At 40.7% G+C, this 23,322-nt stretch overlaps 1 protein-coding gene across 3 annotated transcripts in view; it reads left to right on the top strand.

The window, feature by feature from the left end:
* SUGCT (succinyl-CoA:glutarate-CoA transferase) overlaps positions 1-23,322 on the top strand; it is a 698,665-nt gene that overhangs the window by 639,148 nt on the left and 36,195 nt on the right. The gene's annotated exons all lie outside the window — the stretch shown is intronic.

Genomic DNA, 23,322 nt, shown 5'->3' with positions numbered 1-23,322 from the left:
GTAACACATACTTTTCATGGATAGCTGGTAGAAATCACAACCCTGAAGAGCCAACTTCTTGCAAATGTAGAGCTGAAATTGGGGATATATTAAGTATAGCCATCCCCCCTTTGCTGTTCTTTAGAGTTTATTTAGCCCACTTTGCAGCAGAAGATATATAAATGACTCATTATTTATTTATTTATTTATTCCATTTTGTGTTTGCTACAATAAGAAATCTGAAACTTAAAGACAACTACTGACTTAGATTTAAAAATGCTAACTTTTATTCCCTGATCATGGGAAATTAGGAATTGGTTACATGTTTCTTTAAAAAAGAAATTTACCTATTCCAGGTAGTTGGCCACAATGAGACAAAACAGAATCCCATTAATTCCATTTTTATTTTCAATTGTAATTTTTTGGGGGGAAGCCAAACTTTTTTATTGTACTTTAGTATTTATCTTCTTTTTCCTCACAGTCAAGATCAAACAAGATTCTCCACCTGGCCTTGTGACATGTAATAGTAAAATAAAATAATAACAATCATAGTACTACTAATAATAAAAACTGTTAATAGAGTACTCACAGATATGCCAGGCCTTTTACTAAGCCCTTCATAGGTATTTTGTGATTTTATTTTATCCTCACAGCCCTATAAGTAAAATGTTCCCATTTACTGATGGGAAGGCTGATCCTAGACAGAGGTACAACTGTGCCCCAGTCTTAACAACTGGTGTGCAGCAAGATTCAAGCCAGTTTTTTCTGACTTTAAAACCTGTTTCTTTACCTGCCATAAGCCTCAGAAAAATACGTTTTCATTTAAATCTTGAGGAAACCATTGTATTTCCTGTGGTCTTCCCTTCCCTCACATTGTGTCTTCTTACTCCATCCTCAAGAAGGAAGCAAGAGTCCATCTTCAAAAATAGTATTTTCTGAACCATTAATAATAGCAGACACTATTATTATTAATTTCACCAGCTATAAAAAGAGTCCCACAAATAATATGATCATGCAACTAGGGATGGATCTTCGGGGAACCTGAAGAATTCAAGCAGTGGTTTTAAAGAAAATCATATAGTAAATTGCAAACCACTTTTAGTGAATTTGTGCAGCTGCAATTAGTCCAATTTCATATTTTCTTTAGAGTATAAAACATAGTTACAATCCATAGTAGGAAAGGTAGTGCATTGATTACCTTTGCTTTTAGAAGTGGAGAAGGGTGATTTTATATTACTTCTTCTACCTCATCATCTAGAAAGATTAGCTTCACAATGTGAAGTTTATTACTGACTTGCCACATGAAAAGCAGTCCTTCAGAGTAGGGTGACTAAACGGAACACAGGATTTTGAGACAATACTATTTTCTCATTGTTTCAAAGATGCTGATCAGAACCATCTAGGAACTGATGATTGCCCCAGAAAAAAATGTGGCTAGACTTCTTCCTGCCCCCCAAAAGCTTATCAGTTTTGGCAGCATTATACATCTGTGTGCAAATGTAACACTGGACATAAAACTAGAGAAGAGATGCTTACCAGAAATTTAAGCAAGTGCAAATGCAAAAATAGCAAATGAACAACAAAGTGTTGATATATTTGTATATGTTCTCCACTCCAAATAGGATGCAAGCCCCAAGAGGGCAGATGAGGTATTTAACTGCTATCTCTTTGCACCTTGAAAAGTACTTGCCACATAATAGATGCTTAAGAAGTATTTCTTAGATAATGTGAACTCTAAGAGAAGGTAATCAAGGGTATCGTGCACCTCTCCCTGCATCCATTTGTACATCTAGGAGGGGGAGTAGTGGGATTGTCCCCTTTCCTCTTAAGAATATCACTGTCCCAGCCATTACTCTCCTCAGAGAAAGAAAACTTTCTTTTGGTATAATCAACATTGTAGGTGATTCAAGGAATGAATATCTTAAGTGAAAGCATCTGTTTAGAAAACATGATAAGCTACTCAGGGCAAAGTCCTTGTCATTTCTATGTTCTCAATGATGCCCAGCTTCCCCGGGTAAGCACTGAGCCCTAAATTGCCATAATGAAAGATCTCTGCCACTGTCCTAGAAATGCACTTGTGTTTCTTCCAGCCTTAGCACAGAAAAAAATGTTGGCACCACAGGACTGATGTTGCACCCACATGGAATAATTCAATCCCATTAACAATGCTAGAAATGTTAAGAAAACATTTTTAGGGGAAAAAAAAGGCAGACTATGGGGGCATGCAAAACCAGCTTTTTCATCTGTACTCCAAGATCCATTTGTTTCCCATTGCTTGCTGTACTTATTCGGGATCTGTTTTCACTTTTATTTGTGGTCAGGTTCAATATGTCTACACGAAAGCACACATCAGAAGTAAAATGACTCTGTCTTTTTATAGTATGACTTCAGACAGTTGGGCAGTCTTAGGGTTCACTGGCTCCTGGATCAGTTTTCCCATGCTGACTTGAGACAAGCTAACTAATATACTGCAAAGAAACAAAGCATTGTCTTTAGAGGCACATGAATCCAGCCCATTGAACTAGGTTCAGCGCTCCAACCCTGCTCCTCATGCACAATCCCCCAGCTGAATTCTAGCCGTCAGAAATTCTCACGGAATTTTCATTGACTGCAGTGGGACTGATCCGGGTGTGTCTGAGTGCAGGATCTGGCTGGATGCATGTCACATACTGTTTGAGTTGAGGCACAAAGCCGAAAAAAGTATTGTGTACCATTTATACGGGCCTTCACCAATGTCTGGACACCAAAAGAGATGAACTCACTGTTACTGAATAACTCATTCATCCAAACAGACATAAACATTTTTCTTCTTTGGGTTTAGTTAGAAAGAAAACCCTTCGCTGGTTCATTGTCCAGGAGCCAAAATATGTTTGGGGTTCTTCACGTCAACCCAGGCTGACGGCCCTCAAGCTGATGCTTTGAAGCAAGATGACTTGCTTTTATGCAGAGCGGCATATGTACAAACACTTGCGGCCATGAGGGTATGACAGTGACACTGAGACAGACTTGAACCTTCTTGAATCTTTCTTGCTTCCAAAGTTCAAGTTCTTGGAAACCATTTGGGGAGCAATCACTTTGGCATCACCCCAACATGGATCCAGTCTCGGATATTGCTAATGCCTCCACTTTCAGGAATCAATATTTCTTCTCTGTAGTTGTCATTTGTTTTATGTCTTTGTGAAAAGAGCACATATTCCTTGGAGGTGCTTTTTAATATAAAAATATTTGTGCTTCGCTTTTGAACATATTAAATGGTTCCACGTGTATTATCAAGCATAATACAATTATCACTGTAGTAGCATAAAATGATGGTGTTGCTCTGACTTGGTCTAAAATCATTGTGTGTGTATGTGTGTGTATGTGTGTGTGTGTGTGTGTGTGTGTGTGAAATGTTATTTAAGATGCCTCAGAGACAAACACCGTAAATGGAGAACAGTGAGAGGAAAAGACTCCTTGAAATAGTGCATGCATGTTGGAAAGCACTTGGGGAGCCTCCTGGGAAGCAATGGATAGATACACTTCCAAACCCTCAAATATCAAGCATCCAAGTGAAAATCATTAAGCTTAATGAGATTTTTGTCTGTAAAAGAAAACTAAAAGCTTCAAGAAATTTCAAGTTTACCTAGGGCTAGACATTTTGGTCTAAATTCCAGCTTTTAACAGTGTGGGTGTCTAAACCCTCTAATATTGATGAGCCTTTGTTCTCAGAGGGTTTTAGGTGGTCCTGAATAGCAATTTCAGTTTCATCAAACTCATGGTCAGGACTTGCAGATGTTCAACCTCAAATCCATCCTGCTTTCCATCTACTTTATCCTGTCCATGCTTCTGTGAACACTGAGAGGAACTTTTTCCTGAGGAATTTTTGAACACAGATTCTACTCAAGACAGGAACAGCCCTCTCTTCTCAACCATATGCAACTTGATCCTCATCTCTAAAATGGGAATAATGATAGGGTTTTTATAAGGATTAAATTTGATAATGCAATTAATATCTCTCTGCCCCTCTTTGTTAGTTTTCTCTCTGAATTTTATGTTATTAGAGAAACTGGTAGTTCTGATGAATCTTGCTGTCTTATACCCATCTGTGGGGGATTTTACCCTGGTTTTGTTACTCCCTCCCCTTTTCTTTGTTTTGTTAGGAAAAGCATCACTATGAATGTTTATCTTGAGATCAGGTTCTAATGTCTACAGATTTGAATTCAGAGTGGCTCCACCACTTAACCAAGTTGCTTAAACTGGTGTTTCATGATACGTTTAATGTCATGGAATACATTAAAGATGATGACATTTGTACAATTGCTAGGATAAGAACCCTGGAGTAAACAAATAGGACTGCTTGGGCCACAGGCCAGAGAGTCTGGTCCAGCTGCCCTAGGGGTGGGGTGACCTCTATCTTTGAAGACCCATAATGTGTCCATGCAATGCTGTGGCAGAGCAGTTGGCTATCTCTGGCTTCAACTCGGTATATATCAGTTTCCTAATCTATAAAAGGAAATAAAAGGGATATCTACCTGTCTTTTAAAGCTGTGAAGATGAAATAAGTTCATAGGTGTAGAGCATTTAGCACAATGCCCATCACCCAAAAGATGCTAATTAGGAATGGTAGTGGTAGGTTAGCGGCAGATGCAGTAACTTTGTTTCCTTATAATCTCCTAAGTGGGAGAGAATCCTTGACAAGCCATAGACCAATTCTATTAAATTTTCAAAGAGCAATTGTATTATTTGATGCTGAATGTTACAGGATAGGAAATCTTGGTGTGAAGCCTCACATGATAAATCTTCCAAAAGCCGAGACCAGTGGCACGGGGGGATCAGGTTACCAAGACAGGTAGACTCTGGAGGAATATACTCAGTTTCCCAGCAGAAACAAGCAAACTGCCCAAGGACCGGCCATATAACTAAACTTGAGTCAATAAGCTGAGATCTAGGAAAGGACTACGGCTCTTGAGGAAGAGTATGCAGGAGGGAGCTGGGCAAGCAGACGGAAGCTTGGCAAACTGAGGGGGCTAACTTGGGGCTAGTTTCAGTTATGATGGAAGAGCCATCTGGTTACACTGGGCATGTCCCCATGCCACCCCATCCTTACCCTGTTTGCCAACAAGGGAAACACTGGAGCAGCTGAGGGCAATCCAGGAGTAGGTGAGGGCTTAGCAGGGAATTCCAAGCCTGAGAAAGCTGAGAAATTTCAACCTGATTCCAAGGTGCATCTGAAAGGTGCCCCTCTTGAGACTGGCTGCTGGCTTCCCCTGCGGATCGAGGACATCAGATATCCAGCAGCAGAGGCCTGGGTAGTCTGAACAAATGGGAATGTCTGAAAAACTAAGAAGCTTTGGATTTGCAAGAACTTTACTCAGCCAAGTCTGGATTATCTCCTGCGAGGCACGTGTAGCTTGGGTATTGTCTCCTTCCTCATTGCCCCATGGTCTACTTGCAGCCATGCTCCCTGGGGACATTGCCACCATTCCCCACGCTTTACTCTTTTGCAATTTCACAAAGCCTCCTTGGTTTAAATTCTTTGCCCTTCCATTGTCCAAGCCTAATAAGGAAGGCAGTCGGCTGTGGGTTGGGATAAGGAGCTGGTGGTGAGGAAGAACATTCCTCCAAGGGCCTTTTGATCTTTAAGAGGCTATAAGTGGCCCAATTCCCTGCTTTTATGCAAAAATATCTCTTGTGTGTGTCATTCAAACAGACTGTTTTCCTTCCCATGAGTGTTATTGTTGTCTCTTGGAGATTTTATAAGAAACAGAATGCAGTCCAAGCCAAAGTCAGGCAGAAAAGGAAAGCATATGACTTTATTTTGCTCACCTCCCAGACTTGTCTTTCTTATTCATTGATATCTGTCTTCAAGAGTCACATATTTCAATGCCAAGGCAAGATGACTCTAGGCAGTTCATGCCTAGACCTAACAATGTCCCTAACCAACTGTGTGACCTTGAACAAGCTGTTTCACACCTTTAGGCCTCAATGTTCTTAACTGGAAACTGAGCAAGTTGTAATTTATCAGGTAAATTTGTTAGGCAGTGTATTGTTACTTTTCAAAACATGATTTTAAATCCTGGTTCTGTTACTTTGCAAAAGTGACAAATACATCAGAGCCTCACTTTTCTTATCTATCAACAAGGTTGTTACAAGGATTGTTAAGATAATGCTTATAAAATGTTAAATAAATTTTAGCTCATACGATTATTTTTCCACCTATAATTGCCCTTGTAGGAGTAAATTGTATACAAATCTGTTATTCTTTACCGTATATGCTAACAGTCTTTTCTAATAGTGTGGGCAAATTAAAATGGGCAATGGTGACACTATCTTTTATTCTAGACATACAAGTACATTTGTGTGCAAGCATGTATTCACTCTTCCTCTCTTTCATACACACGTACAAAATGGTAACTGGATTTCCCACCATCAGCAGAATCTAGGGTAATCTTAGTTGTAGAAGCATTTGGGTCCTCACACTCTCTCACAGATCCTTCCTATGAGCCAATGACTCATGGGAATAACAGGCCAAGTTTTAAAGCCAAGGAGCTTGTTAAGATCATTCTTCAGCAATCCTACCTTGTGCAGAAGTAAATGGCCCTTCTAATATGGGGTGAACACAGTCTTGATAAGTGAGGTCATTACAAGTCCACAGTATTAGCTTTGGCCAGTAACCTCAGATCCTGGGTCTGGTTTGGTAGGAGTACACAAATAAATCAAATAAGAACTGCATGAAGGTCTTGTAAAGTTGGAAGCTGAGAAAGGGATGGGAGTGGAGTGAGGGAGAAGTATTTATCTCTAGTGTCTTTGCAGAAGAGAGTTTCCTTTGAGAGGAGAGGTTTGGAGATCATGGACAAGCACCGCTGTTCAATATTACATTTCCCACTCTTAGTTGAGTGGGTTTTGATGAAGTTAGGAGTCTGGAGCTTCTTCGTTTCTGGGTGTAGCCCAGGGAAGTCTAACTTTTTATTTACTGATTCGTTTACTTATTATCTACTCAAAAGACATTAATTTGTACCTATAGTTTTCTGGTATTGTGCTGGGTGGTAGATGCACAAATGTGACTAAAATTGGATTTCTACCCACAAGAAACAGTCTTAGAGGAGACAGATGAGGAAATCAGCCTTCTCACAACAGTGGAGGGGTGCTAGGAAAGAGGTATACAGGAGGTACTGCGGGAACACATAGGAGGAGCCCTGAAACCACTGAGAGTCAGAGAGGGAGGGCCTGAATAAGGCAGCATGGAGGAGGGCCGTGGTGGCTGTGCATCAGAGAGACAGTAAAGCATGCAGGAGGTATGGGTAAAGGGCCTGGGTGCAGAATCAGATTTCTGGCTGGAACTATTTGGGTAGCAATGGTATCATCTGCTGATGGAGAGATGCAAGACAAAGAGTTGTTTTGTGCATACCAATGATGACTTTGGTTTTAACCATGTGGGATTTGAGGATCTTGTGGGACATGTCATGAGGACAAGGTGTCCATCAAACAATTATCATTAGAACTTAAATGGAGGTTGAAGCCATAAGTATGTATGTACTTCTTCAAAGGGAGAGTATATCGATTTAAGAAAAGTAGATCACAGCATGCCTGCAGAATATCCATTTTTAAAGGTTGACATGATAAAGTAGATGTGGTGGAGAAGAAAGAAAAGGAATAACCATGCAAATAGGAAAAACACCAGGAAGAGTTGTATGCCATAAGTCGAGAGAGAACTTCTAGAAGGAGGTAGTGATCAGCAGGGTCAAGTGTCAGATGTAACAATTTCTAGGTGTCTCTAGTACTTATGTGGGCTTTTTACTAGCAAAGAATATGTTCATTAAAGTTTTCTTAAGTAGTGGTGACTTTATTGTTCAAGTACATACTCAGGAAATGAAGTAGACAGAAACCCTATTCATGCCACCAGGTTCTGGGGGAATGGGAACTACAGGAAAGTCAGACCTTGTAGAGCATGGAGTATGCTTCAGAAACTGGAAATTTGTTCAGGATACAACACAACTCTTGCAGTCGGGACATCTTGTTGCCTCCTGAAGATGGGAACACAGAGGAGGATCCATGATCCGTCTTAAGCCTGCTGGCCATCGACCTGACTCTTTGCTTCTCTGTGGAGGGCTGGATGCATTGGCTCTGTTGCCATAGGCTATCTCTAGCCAGCCTTTCAAGGACAGAATCCAACTGACCCAGTTCATCCCCATGTTTGTAATTAGAGAGGGACCTCATAGTCCATAGATTGACAGTCCTTGGGTCACTTGCCTGCCCCCATTCGCTGGGGTCCAGTCAGCTACATTCAGGGAGGCAAAGCGGTATGACCTCAGAACATGACTACCTATTCACAAAGAACCACCAAGGACTGCCTTCCTCTTCAGGGAGCCGTGGCCCTGGGAGATGCTTCCTGTTTTAAAGTCCCTTCTTTAGTACCATGGACATTTGTGATGCAAAAGTATTGGAAAACCAGGGAGAATAGTTTCAATGGAGCAGTGAAGACTTATGAATTTGGGAGCTGGAGTGTGAATTTTAGTAGATTGAGGATTAAACGGGAAGTGAGCTAGTGGAGACAAAGAATATAGGTGAGTCTTTGTGGGAAGGGAGGTAAGGAGGTGAAGTACCAGAGCTAACAGGACATATGGTTCCAAGAGAAGACTGTCCTTTAAGATAGAAGAATGTTTTATTTATATAGTACTAGAAAAGAGAGAGAGAAACAAAAGGGGCTTCTGCATGGGAGAGAATAATTAATAGCCTTCGGTCCCTGAAGAGCTGGAAGGGAGCCAGCAGCGAGCGCCATCCGCTCATGCATGTGTCCACTCCCAGTTGGCCCCCCTGTCTGCAGCAGCCTGATGCTTCTTGTTGGGTGTGGAGAAGTCCTGAGAGAGACATGCAAATGGACTAACATGTAAGTGAGTGTTAAAGAAATGGAGAAATGCCCTGCGAGTGGGCAGCTAGAAAGACCAATGGGAAAAGGAAAATAAGAGGGGGAAGGTCAGAGAAAGAGAGGAATCAGTCAGCAAGAGTTTGGTCACACATCCCCAAGGGACAGGTATGGGTCCCCCTGGGTGTTCTGATCATTCTAAGGTTGAGTTTATATCTCTGGCTGCTGGGATAAAGACAAAAGCAGGCCTTGGATGTGACGTCTCTTGGATGTGACGTCTCTTGGATGTGACCTTAGTAGGCAAGTCTCCAGATATTTTAGAGCTTCTTATTTTGCATCAGTAAATATTTAGTGCTGTTGTATCACCTTAGTGATGATTTTTACCATACATCCTGTCTGAATTTTTTGGAACAATCCCTTTCCAAAAATTTTAATACCAGAAATAATCCCAGCGGATAAGCCAATTAGGTCTTAAAAATAGACCCTTTGTTAAAAAGCCATTAGGATTCCTCTTCTGGTGTTGGGCTATGTCATTGATAAATTGCCCCCAGGCTCCTCTCTTAACGTCTTAGGTTAAGACCGTCTCTGGTATGGACAAATACCAGAAGCACTAAGATTTTTCATTTAAAAATAGATCCAAAGGCAAACATATTTCAAGTGGATTTCCTATGGCAGGGATCTCAGGAACCAACACTAGAGAATGAAGGTGGAAAACAGTCTTAGGTTAGTACTGAGCAAGTGCAGTCTGTACCCCCGTGGTTCCCATTTCTTCCACCAGCTCTGCTGCTCTGCTCACTCTAAGGGTCTGTGTAAGGTACAGATTTGGGAAGCACTTGAGACCTCTGCTTTCCCCCTGAGAGGGAAAATGGGCCACCTACTAAGGTTGCCTTTCCTTTTCTACCTTGTCTTTCTTCTCCTCTTTCTTTTCGTGCTCTTTCTCCTTCTCTTCCTCCTCCTTTTTCTTTGGAGAGAAGGAAAAAATAAAGAGAAGCTATTTGAAGGTGGATTAAAGGTGGATTTATAGTTAAAAATCCATTCCATTTAAGTGTCACATTGATTCAAATGACGGTGTTAGGACTAAAGGCTGGGCCAGGCAACTGTGCTAGTCATAGGAAATTGCCCTAGTTCTTCTTGATAGAGTTGATGCTGATTTGTTTCCTGGTTTATAATCTTATCACTAAATAATAGCTGATATTTTGGAAGTACCTAGTAGGTGCCAAATACTGAGACTGCAGGGAATAAGCATTGGTCCCTCTCTGGAAGGTTCACACTGCAACTGCTGGGTAGTTGCTGTCTTAATTCAGCAATTCTGGGGAAGTGGAAGTTGAGAGAAAATGACAGGGAGCAGTGGGTATAACATCTGTCCCTCTTATTCAGGCTCATGACAAGCAGCTAGCTATGTCCTCAACTTCACTCTGTGACTGGAGAGAGCAAAATATACTCCTTGCTCAAAAAATGTTCCCTAAGGAAAGAACCTTGCCTATAGCTATGAAGCTGATTCATGTCCTTAAAGCCCAAGGAGTCTTTGCTGGACAGGCCTGCTTGCCATTTCAAAGTTGAACAGGGGACGTATAAAGGAAAAAGTGTGTGTGTGTGTGTGTGTGTGTGTGTGTGTGTGTGCTGAGGATGCAAGAACAAAGGAGGGAGAAGGTGGGGAGACAGGAGAAGAACTTGTGTGGATGAAGTCGTTTTCCTAATTTTTCTCTTAAAATGGTACTGTGACTGAGGCAGGAATAAGTAACTCTGAGAACATCCTTGGTATGATGTGGTGTACATTAGCTGGGATACGTAACGCTAGCTGCTATAACAAGCAAATCTGAAGTCTCAAATAATTATTTCTTGTTGGTCCCTGTCACAGTCCAACATGGTCAGAGGGAGAGGACATCATCTCGTATAGTCTTTCAGGAAGCCAGGAGCTTTCTATCTTGTAATGTGACTGGCTTCAATATGTGCTCCCAAGGTTACTGTAAAAGGGGCAGAGAGATGCTGAAGACTCTACAAGAGGAGGGAGGCTTGTGGCCAGGCCTGGAAGTGGCGTACAAAACTCTCACTCGCATTCCACTGGATAGAAGTCAGACTCATGGCCCAAAACTAATTGCAAAAGAAACTGGGAAATGCAGGCTTCCTGTATGCCCAGAAGGAATATAAATTGTTTTTGGTGAACATATGGCATTGTCTCTGACATGTGGTAGTACTTTCATCAAGCTAAAACTGACAGTGATAAGAGTCCTAAAAAACACAACAAGTGAGGTCTTGCCCTTGTTGGAACACTGGATGCTTTGTATCGAGCATTACGTAGAAGAGTCTGAATATGTGTACTTATTATTTATATCTCTCCATGGTATAAGAACCGAACATTTCTATGGTTTCAAATTTTCTGATGAACCCTAATTTGAAATGCATGGAATAGGCTAAAGGTTTCTTTCTGTTTCTCTTTCATGTTAGATATAATCATTGTGTCAATTCTATGCAGAAAAGGGATGAGGAGAAAAAGAAAAACCTGACTTTTTAAAAGTACTCCACATGGGTAAGGGAAACGGGAGGATGGAATCAGAAGTCTATTCAGTTTGAAGGAGATACTTTCCTCCAGCTGTGACTGTCAGAGTCAACTCAGCTCATTAAGTAGGTTAGGCAAGTGCCCCATCCTGCTCAGCTATCTGATGGTCAAAACAGACAACCTTCCCAGTCAGAGGAGCCATCCTGGATTAAGATCACATAGGCCCTTGCATTCCCCGCTAGAACTTCCACAAGTGCCCGCGGCATAGGGACCTGCCTTTCAATCTTAGCATTGCTGTTAAGATGATTCGGTGGCTATAGTAGAAATAATAAGGGAAAATAAATCACTTAAAAGTTTCAACACTGTATGTATAAATTGCCTTTTAAATCTCTGAAAGTTCATTAAGTGCTGCAGGCAATATAATTAAGAAGACTTAAGCTCAAAGTGTGAAACCATATTAAACAATCTAAACAGTGTGTATATTTAAATCCTCAAGCGACACAGCTAGTTAGTTGTCTCTTTAAGTTTTAAATGGTGGTTGCTAAGCATACAATCAAGGATTACCTTTAGCAAAACAACAGCCGGCTTTGAAATTAATTTGAAAATGAATGTAATCTCTAATAGGTACATATACAAAAGGTGAAGTAATTCCTGGCATCCCTCAACTGATACACTGTCTTAAAGTTTAGGGTAAAGCATTCAGTATTCAGGACAATTACACATAAAATTGTAGTGTTTTATGATTTTTTTCCCTGGGAGTGTACGAACAAGCATGGTCAACATGCTGTCCACCTGTAAGACCTAGCATTATGGTAGGTAACTGGGGAATATCCACTATACCAGAAAGACATCTGCATAATGAATCAGGCAGAGAACAGCTGGTGGAGAAATCAGATGGAGACTCGGTGTAATCTGTGGAAGGTATTTGAGTTCACTGAAAACATTTTGCAAGTGCAGGGTGAAGAAGCTGGGCCTCTGGGCCTCACAACCAAAGCCGGGGCTTGCTGCAGGCTAGAGGAATGGTTTTCAGAAAGCACACAGCTCAAGACAAAGAATTACCGTCTAAACAGTGTGTGGGGAGGGCTGGTCCTTCTCAGTCGGGATGTTTTGAAATCACGCGTCAGTCTTCTTTCCACTGCCACCAATAAGTGCCATCACTAGGGAAAGAAACAGGATTTAAGTACTAGGTAAGTGCTGAGCACGAAAGAGCTTCGCCTCTTCCTTAAGGCACAACCTAAGAGCACAGTGGTGAGTAACTGAGAACTCGGCCAGGAAAAGAAATATTTTGAGGCTTGGGAAAAGTGGGGTGGAAGTTCGCTCTCCTTAGCACCCAGTTCTGCTAGATTGTCTCTTACTTTTCTTTCGGCACTCTTTACTTCAAATCTTGGTGTCATGGGTAGTTTAAAAAATCCCCCAAACCAGATTAACTAACAGGCAGACAGGGGCAGACGCTCAGTGAGCTTGGGCCACAGGAAAAAGGAGTGGTGGGCAGGGAGGGGAAGGCATAGGAAAGAAAAACACAAAAACGCAGATTTCTGGAGTGAACTCAGAGTGCCGGGTCCAATGAAAACCCACAAGTGCAAATGCCAGAGGATCAGAGGTGAGAGGGTGTGTGGGTGGAGGTTGCTGCCCTGCTCTGGGACACTCTGTGGTGGGAAAGTTCCCAAGGACTCAGGCACCTGCTGCTTCAAGCCCAGAGCCTCAGGAAAGGGAGAGAAGCCGTGAGTGGCATATTGGGAAGAGAGCCGGAGCACAGAGACTGCTGAAGGTCAGAAGCAGGGGACACACTGAGCTGCTCACATTTTCAGACCCAAGCGTTGCCCCTCTGCTCGCCAGCTTCAGCTTCTCGCGCGGGGCCCCCGGGCTGCTCTGCAGTCAGCTGACACGTGACAAGCTCTTCATTCCAGTGAAAGATCAGGCAGAGGAAGCTTAGATCTGTTACTAACCAGGAGGATCATTACCCCTCCAGGGTGTGTTCAGGCTTGAAGCATCAGGGCTGATCCCCGCTCCTGGCTGAGGCAGGGGACTAGAGCTGCTGTAAGGTTGTGCCCACTGTCAGGGGAGTCTTTACCATCCAACTCTCCTTCCATCCTAAGCAAGGCTGGCAAAAGGGAGAAGCCACGAGAACTTAAACTTCACAAGAACAACAGCAACAAAATTTCCACCCCCGCATCAGGAGAAGCATCCAGCCACAGAGGGGTTATTTGTCTTCTGGCGGTGCTGCTCCGCCGTGGACAGTGTACAGGTGGCCATTCCATCCCACACTGGCAACAGGGTCTTGAAAACCAGTCCTGTCCTCCAGCCTAAACCCCACGATGAGAGTGGTTAAATTGCCATTTTGAAATCCCTGCCTGAATCCTCATATGGAATGCATCCTCCATCTACTCTCATCCCTTTGGAGCTTAAATCTAAACATTGCCTGATCTGGTAAGACTCCGAAATAATAAAACAGGTAATTGGAATATGAGAGCACAGGACAAGAAGAGTATAGCCTCTATGTTCAGTCTTACTTTGCAAATGTATCCCTCAGGTCAGTAATAAAAGGAGGCTGCCCAAGGGTTATGAACTCCTTGGGGTGACTGTCACCACTTTACGGCTCCTCGTCTGGGATCGTGCAGTGGAATGAGCTGGGATCTACAGGATCAGATGGTCTTTAGGGCTGCCCCCTGGCCTGAGTATCTGTGAAGCTAGCACTTCATGGGACCGCCTTCACGGGACCACCTTCCTTTGTAATAGCTGCACAATCAAGGAGAGACTGGAAGGTTGGACAAGGGGTGCGGGAGAGCTAGTGTGTATGTGGGCACTTCCAAAGCACCTCACCTTACTCCCTTTGCAGAGACTTTGTTCCCTCCCCCATTTCTCTTGTTTTCTAAGCTGTGTTTGATGCAATAGGTGAAAAAACAACATCCCAAGAACACAATGTTGAATGAAAAAAGCCAGGTACAAAAGAATATAGTATAAAAAATAACCATTTATGTTAATTAAAAAAAAACATAAGAATTGTACTATAAGTTGTTATGAAGATGTATTTTTTATGTAATAAAAGGTAAAAATCATGTGAGAAGCACATATATCTGCACAATAATAACAATAACCTCTATTGCACCACAGTACCTAACTATCAATTTCCACTGATGGAGTGTGTGCCCCACTGACATTTTTAAAAAATTGATGTATAGGTGATATATCATATTGGTTTCAGATGTACACCATAGTGATTCAGCAGTTGTATACATTATGAAACACCATGTTAAGGTAGTTACTGTCACCATATAAAGTTATTACAGTATTATTTATGCTGTGCTTTTTATCCCTATGAATTATTTATCTTATACTTGGAAGTTTGTCCCTCTTTATCCCTCATTTTTCCCACACCTCTCACCCCCATGGCAACCACCAGTCTGTTCTCTGTGTTTCAGTCTATTTCTGTTTTGTTTTTTTAAGATTCTACACATAAGTGAGATCACACTGTATGTATGTTACTCTGACTTATTTCACTTAACATAACGCCTTCTGGGTGCATCCACATTATCATGCAAATGGCAAGATTTCATTCTTTTTTATGGCTGAGTAGTATTCCTATATATATATATATCTGTATGTATATATATGTACCACATATTCTTTATCTAATTCATCTATCGATGAACACTTAGGTTGCTTCCATATCTTGGCCCCCATGGACCTTTAGATCCTCCCAGGTTGGGTCATGGTTCTGTCCTCTTCCCTGTTCTCTACTGATTCCTCAGACAACTGCATCTGCTCCCATGCCTTTTAGACTATCATCCTGCCAAAGCCTCCACAGCATCTGTCCCAGGCTGGTGCCCTTCCTCATATTCCAGAGCCTACCTTACATCTCCACACAGGTACTCAAAGACTGTATCAAACGCAAACTGCTCAAAAGAGGACACTAATTACCCCCAAACTATTTCTCCCACAGTTTATTCCCCATCACCTTTAGAGTAATAACAATAACAATTTTTATTGGAATATAGTTGAAATACAATATTATGGTTTTAGATGTACAACATAGCGATTCAGTAATCATGTACGCTCCTAATGCTCACCACAGTAAGTGTAGTTGCCCCCGACTACCATATCAAGATATTACAATATTATTAGTTGTGTTCTCTATACTGTACTTTAATTCCTGTGACTAATTAATTTATAATCTGAAGTTCGTTGTTCTTTATCCTGTTCACCTATTTCACCCATTCTCCTGTCACCCACCTCCCCTATGGTAACCAATAGTCTATTGTCAGTATTTATGGGTCTATTTCTGTTTTATTTGTTTTGGTTTTTAGATTCTGCATATAAGTGAAATAATGTTATTTGTCTTTCTATGTCTATAGAAAGACACCTAGCATAATAGCCTCTAGGTTTATCCATATCACCACAAATGACAAAATTTTCATCCTTTTTGTGGTTAAGTAATATTCCATTGTATATATATACAACATCTTCTTTATTCATTCACCTATCAATGGGCACTTGGGTCACTTCCATATCTTGGCTATTGTAAATAATGCTGCAATAAACATAACTGTGCATATCTTTTCAAATTAGTGATTTTGTTTTCTTTGGATGAATTCTCAGAAGTGGAATTGCTGGGTTATATGTTATTTCTATTTTTAGTTTTACAATAACAATTTGATTCTGTCTCAGCTCCCTTCTTTCTGTCACTTTTCACAACTAACCCATCAGCAAATCTTATTGGCTCTAATTTCAAATTGTACATTCAATCAGAACACATCTCAGCCTCACAGCTTCTGCCCCCCATCCCACCCAGTTCCAGCACCATCATCTCTGGTCTGCACCACTGGCTGCAGGGGCTTCCCACTGTGCTGGCTTCCACCTTGCACCACTATAATCTCTTCTCCATGTGGCTTCTTTAAAAGCTTCCCAGGGCTTCCCTGTGCTCATAACTAGGTAGAAAATCCTTTCTGCAGTCTGCAGGGTGAACATCAATGGGCCACCAGTGCCCTCCAGCATCCATTCTTGCTCCTCTCCCTCCATTATGGCCATGGTGACCTTCTGAGGAATTCTGTGTCCCCAGTCAGGCCCATGCAGGCCCCAGAGGCCTGGCCATTAGCCTTGCTCTTCCCTCAGCCTGAACACCTCTTTACCTGGATACTTTGGTGGCTCTCTTCCTCCGTTTCTTCATTCATGTCTCCCCTCAAATCTCATCTATTCATAGAAATGTCCCTGATCACCCCATCTAACAACAGCCCTGTCACCTTCTTTCTCCTTGCCCAATTAATTTTTCTAGAACGGCACCTGGCCCATCATGGGCACTTAACACACATTTGTTGAAACATTGACTTAATACTTCTTGAGCACCAGCTGTTTGCAGGCATTCACACATACATTAACTCATTTACTACCCACAAGGTGACTGAGGAAGTCAGGACCCAATGGCACAAATGACTGAGACTCAGAGGACATGCATAGGCTCTTGCCATGCCCATTCTGAAAGTGGAGTTCAGCCCCTTCTTACTGCTCCAGGCTGCCCCTGTACTGCACTGCATCTCTCAAAAGAGGAAGGCAAGGAGAAGCAAATTCACTGTCTGCCACATGCAGAAGGAGACTGTGTTGGTTACATTTACAAAATTATTTTCATCTTTACAAATACCCTGAGAAGTAAACATTATCTCTATTTTAGGGATGAGAAAACTGAACCTTCTGAAAGGTTAAATATTCAGCTTAAAATCACCACTTCTAGTTACTGACAGAATGTGCCCTGGCTTTCTTAATGACATCCATCCTGCTTGCCTAAATGTTGCCTTTGAGTTCCCATAAAACACCTTCTTCCCTGTGGTCTGTCAATAGTGTAGGCTTCCCGATCCTTGCCATCGCCTGAAGGATTCCAGCTCTGTCGTCTTGCCTCTCCTCACTCCCTCCCTTTGCTGCTGGGACCTTTCCCCAGAACTTTTCACCTTCTATTCATTGCTCATGCCTGCTGTACTCTCAGAGGAGGAATAGTTTTCATGGGCCACCCAGAAGTTGGACATGAGAAAACAGGTTAGGTCAAAGAGAGCGAGTGGGAGAACATTCAGTGCTGGAAGACATATGGTGCCCAACCTGCAAATGGGTTTGTTTTCTAAATTTTCTTGGAAGACTGTCATATGAAACTTGAAACACATTTCCCCATGGAAACAATATTATCAATGATGGATAGGCTCTCGGAGTCTTCCATGAAGCCCTGCATAATGTAAATGTCAAACCAAGACACTAGTAGATACTTCTAGAATTGTTGAACATTACTAGCATATTGGCATCAGTCACGTGGATTCTCTGGAATATAGGATTTTGTGTTCCAACTGGGGACATCAAGAACACTTCTGTTCACACTATTCCTGTATCTCTGTGAGCTTCTCCAGCACTGTCCCCTACTCCAGTTGTAGTTGAACAGGGCTGTTGGTTGACCTCAGGTAGGAGAAGATACTGGCCATTTGAAGGAGGTAGGGGTAAAGGGAAAATAGTTCTCCCAATGTATGGATCCCCTAGCCAGGCAATACCCTGCATTTAGGACCTGTATATAGTAAGGACTCCAGTTCCTGCTCCAATGCATGATGGGGGGGCCTTCTGCAATGTGGTACCATGACCTGAGCAGGCAGTACTGACAGAATGGTAGTGGTAGGGGGATGTCATTGTTTAGAAGGCACAACATATATAGATGTGGGGCTATTCCCTGTGCATATCCTGACATTTGTGGAGAGACTGATGAAATAGGTGGCTGTGCAGAGTTGTGAAAAGTGCCCAGAAGAGCAACCAGAAGCCCCTGGTCCATGCTCCACTTCCCTAATTGACGACTGGGGCCAGCATGTAGCCTCTTTAGAGCCTTATTTTTCTTTCATGTGAGGTGAGAAAAATAATAGTTAATATCCACTCCACAGGGCTGTAGTGAGCATCTATCGCGATATGATTGTGAAACCACTTTCTATCCCATTCAATACTATTTTAGTATTGTGTTTAGCATTACAGAATAGGCCACATGTTCTCCAAAAATTAATATTCTTTTGTGTCCTGGCACAAAACAACTAAGAGAGGGGCATTATACAAACTTCCACCTATCCACTATGGTTTTTTTGTTTGTTTGTTTGTTTAGTACTCCTAACAACAGAGAATCATCTAATGACAATTCGACATCCAGAAACGTCTTTTCTTTCAGACCTTCTCTGTTTCTGGCCACTCCTACTTCTGATCCTCCATGTCTGCTTGCTGCAATCAGTGATCTTTTTGTCCTCCTAGGGAAGAACCTAGTAGTTAATCTTAACCTCCTAATAACAACCAAATAGATCACATTTTAGTTGCAGATTCCTGGAAGAATAAATTTTTTTATGAAGGTATCATTGATATACAATTTTATGCTCAAGTTTCACATGAGCAACATCGTGGATACTACATTCCCCGCTATTATCAAGTCCCCACCACATACCCAATTACAGTCACTGTCGATCAGCATAGTAAGGTACTATAGAGTCACTACTTCTCTTCTCTATGCTATACTGCCCTCCCTTGCCCCCCATACATTATGTGTGCTAATCATAATACCTTTTAATCCCCTTATCCCTCCCTTCACACCCACCTCCCCAACCCCTTTCCCTTTAGTAACCAGTAGCCCATTCTTGGGTTCCATGAATCTGCTGCTCTTTTGTTCCTTCACTTTTTGCTTTGTTGTTATAGTCCACAGATGAGTGGTATTTATCTTTCTCCACCTGGCTTATTTCACTGAGCATAATACCCTCTAGCTCCATCCATGTTGTTGCAAATGGTAGGATTTGTTTTCTTCTTATGGCTGAATAATATTCCATTGTGTATATGTACCACATCTTCTTTATCCATTCATCTACTGATGGGCACTTAGGTTGCTTCCATTTCTTGGCTATTGTAAATAGTGCTACGATAAACATAGGGGTGCATATGTCTTTTTGAATCTATGATCTTGTTTTCTTTGAGTAAATTCCTGGGAGTGGAATTCCTGGGTCAAATGGTATTTCTATTTTTAGTTTTTTGAGGAACCTCCATACTGCTTTCTACAATGGTTGAACTAATTTTCATTCCCACCACCAGTGTAGGAGGGTTCCCCTTTCTCTGCATCCTTGCCAGCATTTGTGGTTACTTGTCTTTTTGATGTTGGCCATCTTAACTGGTATGAGGTGATATCTCATTGTGGTTTTAATTTGCATTTCTCTGATGATTAGTGATTTGGGGCATCTTTTCATGCACCTGTTGGTCACCTGAATTTCTTCTTAGGAGAAGTGTCTGTTCAGATCCTCTGCCCATTTTTTAAATGGGTTATTTGCTTTTTGGGTATTTAGGCATGTGAGCTCATCATATGTTTTGGATGTTAGCTCCTTATCAGATGTGTCATTTATGAATATATTCTCCCATACTGTAGGATGCCTTATTGTTCTACTGATGGTGTCCTTTGCTGTACAGAAGCCTTTTAGTTTGATGTAGTACCATTTGTTCATTTTTGCTTTTGTTTTCCTTGCCTGAGGAGATATGTTCATGAAAAAATTGCTCATGTTTATATTCAAGAGAATGTTACCTATGTTTTTTTCTAAGAGTTTTATGGTTTCATGACTTACATTCAGGTCTTTGATGCATCTCAAATTTACTTTTGTATGGAGTTAGACAGTCATCCAGTTTCATTCTCTTACATATAGTTGTCCAGTTTTGCCAACACCAGTTGTTGAAGAAACTGTAATTTCTCCATTGTATGTCCGTGGCTCCTTTATCATATATTAATTGGCCATGTTTTATGGTTTATATCTGGGCTCTCTATTCTATTCCACTGGTCTGTGGCTCTGTTCTTGTGCCAGCACCAAATTGTCTTGATTACTGTGGCTTTGTAGTAGAGCTTCAAGTTGGGGTGCTAATTCACCCTGCTTTATTTTTCCTTCTAAGGATTGTTTTGGCTATTTGGGGTCTTTTGTTGTTCCATAAGAAGTTTGGAACTATTTGTTCTAGTTCATTGAAGAATACTGTCAGTATTTTGATAGGGATTGCATTGAATCTGTAGATTGCATTAGGCAGGATGGACATTTTGGAAATAGTAATTCTTCCTACCCATGAGTATGGGCTGTATGTCCATTTATTGGTGTCTTCTTTGATTTCTCTCAAGAGTGTCTTGTGGTTTTCATGGTACAGGTCTTTCACTTCCTTGGTTAGGTTTATTCCTAGGTATTTTATTCTTTTTGGTGCAGTTGTGGATGGAATTGTCTTTTTGCTTTCTCTTTCTACTAGTTCATCATTAGTGTATAGGAATGAAACAGATTTCAAAGTGTATTAACTTTGTATCCCCCAACTTTGCTGAATCCTGATATTAGATCTAGTAGTTTTAGAGTGTATTCTTTAGGGTTTTTTATGTACAATATCATGTCATCTGCAAACAGGGACAGTTTAACTTCTTCTTTACCAATCTGGATGTCTTTTATTTCTTTGTGTTGTCTGATTGCTGTGGCAAGGACCTCCAAAACTATGTTGAATAAAAGTGGAGAGAGTGGGCATCCTTGTCTTGTTCCCAATCTTAAAGGAAAAGCTATCAGCTTTTCACTGTTAAGAACGATGTTGGCTGTGAGTTTGTCATGTATGGCTTTTATTATGTTGAGTTATGTGCCCTCTATACCCATTTTTTGAGAGTTTTTATCATGAATGGGTGTTGAATTTTGTCAAATGCTTTTTCAGCAACTATGGAGGTGATCATGTGATTTTTGTCCTTATTTTTCTTGATGTGGTGGATGATGTTGATAGATTTTCAAATATTGTACCATTCTTGCATCCCTGTAATAAATCCCACTTGATCATGATGACCAATCTTTTGATGTATTTTTGAATTCAGATTGCTAATATTTTGTTGAGTATTTCTGCATCTATGTTCATCAGGGATATTGGTCTGTAGTTTTCTTTTTTGTGGTATCTTTGCCTGGTTTTGGTATTCGAGCAATGCTGGCCTCATAGAATGAGTTTGGAAGTATTCCCTCCTCTTCTACTTTTTTGAAAACTTTATGGAGGATGGGTATTAGGTCTTCTCTAAATGTCTGATAAAATTCAGCAGTGAAGCCATCTGCTCCAGGTGTTTTGTTCTTGAGTAGTTTTTTGATTAACAGTTCAGTTTTATTGCTGTTAATTGGTCTGATCAGATTTTCTGTTTCTTCCTGTGTCAGTCTGGAAAGGTTGTATTTTTGTAGAAAGGTGTTAATTTTTTCAAGATTATCCTATTTGTTAGCACATAATTTTCATAGTATTCTCTAATAATTTTTTTTATTTTAGTAGTATCATAGTGTTTTTTCCTTTCTCATTTCTGATTCTGTTTATGTGTGTAGATTTTCTTTCTTTCTTGGTTAGACTGGCTCAGGGTTTATCTATTTTGTTTATTTTCTCAACAAACCAGCTCTTGGTTTCATTAAATATTTCTATTGTTTTATTCTTCTCAATTTTATTTATTTCTTCTCTGATCTTTATTATGTCCCTCCTTCTACTGACTTTGGGCTTCATTTGTTCTTCTTTTTCCAGATTCATTAATTTTGATTTTAGACTGTTCATTTGGCATTATTCTTATTTTTTTAAATAGGCCTGAATTGCTATATACTTTAGAACTCCCTTCACTGGGTCCCACAGAAGTTGGGGCATTGAGCTGTTGTTTTCATGTCTCCATATATTGTTTGATCTCTGTTTTAATTAGATCATTGATCCATTGATTATTTAGGAGCATGTTGTTAAGTCTTCATGTGTTTGTGGGCCTTTTTGTTTTCTTTGAACAATTTATTTCTAGTTTCATATCTTTGTGATCTGGGAAGTTGTTTGGTAGGATTTCAATCTTTTTGAATTTACTGAGTCTCTTTTTGTGGCCTTGTATGTGGTCTATTCTAGAAAATGTTCCATGTGTACTTGAGAAGAATGTGTATCCTGTTGCTTTTGGTTGGAGTGATTGTAGATGTCTCTTTGGTCCATTCTAATGTGTTGTTCAGTGCCTTTGTGTCCTTACTTATTTTTTGTGTGTTTGATCTGTCCTTTGGAGTGAGTGGTATGTTGAAATCTCCTAAAAATGAATGCATTGCATTCTATTTCCTAGTATTTGTTGCATATATTTGGGTGCTCCTATGTTGAGTGCACAGGTATTTATAATGGTTATATCCTCTTTGTGTACTGACCCCTTTATCATTACATAATGTCCTTCTTTGTCTGTTGTTACTTTCTTTGTTTTGAAGTCTATTTGATCTGATTCAAGTATTGTAGCTCCTGCTTTTTTTCCCCTATTGTTTGCATGAAATATCTTTTTCCATCCCTTCACTTTAGTCTGTGTATGTCTTTGGGTTTGAAGTGAGTCTCTTACAGGCAGCATATAGATGGGTCTTGATTTTTTATCCATTCTGTAACTCTATGTCTTTTGATTGGTGCATTCAGTCCATTTACATTTAGGGTGATTATTGATAGGTATGTTCTTATTGCCATTGCAGGCTTTGGATTTGTGGTTATCAAAGGTTCAAGGGCATCTTCTTTACTATCTAACAGTCTAAATTAACTAGCTTATTACACTATTATAAATACAATCTGGTTATTCTTTTTTTCTTCCCTTCATTTTCTTCCTCCTCCATTCTTTATATATGTGTCATATTCTGTACTCTTTTTGAATCCCTTAACTGACTTTGTGGGTAGCTGATTTAATTTTGCATTTGGTTAGTAATTAATTGGTCTACTTCCTTTAGTGTGGATTTATTTTCTCTGGTGACAGCTATTTAGCCTTGACACACTTCCATCTAGAGCAGTCCCTTCAAAATACATGGTAGAGATGGTTTGTTGGAGGTAAATTCCCTCAACTTTTGCTTATCTGGAAATTGTTTAACCCCTCCTTCAAATTTAAATGTCAATATTTCTGGGTAAAGTATTCTTCGTTTGAGGCCATTCTGTTTTATTGCATTGAATGTATCATGCCATTCTCTTCTGGCCTATAAGGTTTCTGTTGTGAAGTCTGATGATAGCCTGATGGGTTTTCCTT

Source organism: Manis pentadactyla, chromosome 7, assembly GCF_030020395.1.
Source record: "Manis pentadactyla isolate mManPen7 chromosome 7, mManPen7.hap1, whole genome shotgun sequence".
Classification (NCBI taxonomy): domain Eukaryota; kingdom Metazoa; phylum Chordata; class Mammalia; order Pholidota; family Manidae; genus Manis; species Manis pentadactyla.
The sequence above is the reverse complement of the archived record's forward strand: the minus strand, read 5'-3'. Positions and strand labels throughout refer to the sequence as shown.